Genomic DNA, 2,718 nt, shown 5'->3' with positions numbered 1-2,718 from the left:
TTGGTCCGTAAATCCCTCAAACATGGGGAGTAAACACCTTTAGACATGTTAGAATGCCTTGAAACTTAACCAATAGCCTTGTGGTAAATCCTAGAACCATCTAAAAATAGTTTGAGAGTCTTAAACATAACAAAACATAACATATGAGAGTTTACGGCCATAGCACATACTCCTGGGCCGTAAACTCCTAATTAGGTGTTATTTGATGCCTTGAAGTGATACCAAGCCTTTGAAAATTAACTAGAATCACATGTGATTGTTCTAAGTGCCACAAAATAAACATACTTGAGCATGGGAGAGTTTACGGCCGTAAAATCCAATTTTACAGTGCTGAACTCCCTTAAATATGGTATAAGTCCATTTAATCCATTCCAAGGCATTTGAGAAATTCATTCCAATAATCCCCATGTCCAATCACGCCATTTAGCACCCAAAACCACCCAAACATGAGTTCACGGCCGTGAACTCATGTGTGTATGAGTTTTATGGCAATAAACTCCCTAAAATGTTTACTCTTGGGGAGTAAACTCAAATCCCAAGTCCCTCGTACCATTACAAGTCCGTAGATGTCACCCGGGTCACTCCAAACACTCGTTTTGAGGTGTTTAACCCCATTGGAGTGTAATGTTCCATCTAATTAGTGATTGTAAATCTAATTAGATATATTTGGACATTATTTCATTTTACATAGGAACATCGCGAGTGATCAAGCCCCAAACCAACGTTTAGTGTCCGAAACCGTCGCATTTCCTCGTCTAGTAAGTTCATACACCTACCCTTTTTTCACGGTTTTCACTGTTTTCAGGGGGAACACAAGCAAAGTACAAGGGATTACTTGTAATCTAAAACTTGTTTTCATGTGTGTGTTTCACATTTTATATGATTTTAACACTGATTGGTACAACTGATAACCGTTTGAACATGCAGATCACGTAAACATATTATTTGTGAAATGGGTTTATAAACTATTATGTTTTATATATTTCAAAAATGGTTTTCCACATTTTATCAGTTAAAAGCATGAAATTAGAACATATGAACATAAAACTTGTACACTGTCTTGTCCTCGGTAACACTCCACAGAGATACGCGAGTGGAGGATCATCATATTATTACTAGTAAATTTGTTATTCCAGTATGATTAGAGACACGTCCTCGACGAACACTCCAAAGAGATACGCGAGTGGAGGACTACACCCGTAACCAGAATCTCTGGGATTAGAGAGCGTGACTTGAGTGTATAGATCTATACGGGGCTGACTACCCCACACCTGGCTGCTAGCTACAGCCGAACCGAAATGGTTCAAGGGTGACGAAAGTCATAAGGTGATGTGGACTACTTATTGCCACAATTAGTCTATTGTATGGTTATGGAACTCGCAATTAGGATAACAGAGATTTACTTAATAGTAATAATGAATAACTTAACACATTTCACAAGATAACCAGGTTTCAATATACATCTTTCACATTGGTAATCAACATTCAGGAAAGTATGGGACTTTCCTGGGGAAACATTGTACATAACCATGTTTTATAGAATACATCTTTTACATCTTTTACATTTGAAAACCAACAATCAGGAAGGTATGGGACTTTTCTGGGAAACATTGTACATAACTGGAAAAGTGTAACAAACCAGATCACTTTACATCTTTCACAATTGGTAAACAACAATTCAGGAAAGTATGGGACTTTCCTGGGAATACATTGGTACATAACCAGAACAGTATAATGAACCAGATAACCTAACTGTACATTTTCACAGGAATAAACGTGTTTCAATGTACAACTTCACCTTACTTTACATGTTGAAAAACAGTAACCAACCTTTTAAGAAAATATGGGATTTTCTAGGTGTGTGTGTAACCTTTTCAGAAACAGAAAGGAAACTTGAACATTTTCAGAAAACAAAAACCGCTTATGAACTCACCAGCGTTATGCTGATTTTCAAACCGCTTGTGTTCTCAGGTCATCGTTAGAACAGTTACTCGAAGATCACTTGTTCCAGGATGGAGAGCGTACAAGACCCGTTCATTTTGTTTATGTCTATACTATGTATCACAACTATATAACTTTACTTTTGAAACAATTGTAAAACTTTTCGATATGTAATGTAATGTTTGTTTCACTTTACTTACTATGTGCATTGGATTTGATACTCACCGTGGAGTCAACCCCGGAAATGTTTCCGCCTTTGATTTTCGGGGTGTGACACCTTGATATAGGATGTGGTTTCCATATTTTTTCTGATATGAAGGGGGTAAGGGAAAGTGCATAGTTCAATTATGGGAAGAAGAACTTGATCATGAGGAATAACCAAAAGTCGGTTGTTAGTAGGATTGGAGTTTATGAGCTTATTTTGATAACAGTGTTAGGTTTGATTTGAACAATTGCTATTATTCATCAGAAATGACTAAACACATAATTTCTTTTCACGCTAAAAAAGTTTATCATTATGGTTTTGACAATGATGATGTTGCAATTTTAGTTTATAAAATGGTGCAATTATTTTCAAAGTTTATCCTTTTAATGACGTGTATGAAACTTTTGTGTGTGTAAATGAACTGGGCAATAGTGTTTTTAGTATTGATTCTTCTAATAGTTTTGAGAAGGCGTGCTTATGGCATTCTTGTCTTAGACATATTAACAAGAAAATGTTGGATAAGGTGTCTAAGTCCATAACTATATTTGGTATATACTTGACCCGATTTAGCA

Source organism: Lactuca sativa, chromosome 5 (genome assembly GCF_002870075.4).
Source record: "Lactuca sativa cultivar Salinas chromosome 5, Lsat_Salinas_v11, whole genome shotgun sequence".
In the NCBI taxonomy this organism is placed as follows: Eukaryota; Viridiplantae; Streptophyta; class Magnoliopsida; order Asterales; family Asteraceae; genus Lactuca; species Lactuca sativa.
This window is presented reverse-complemented; position numbering follows the sequence as displayed.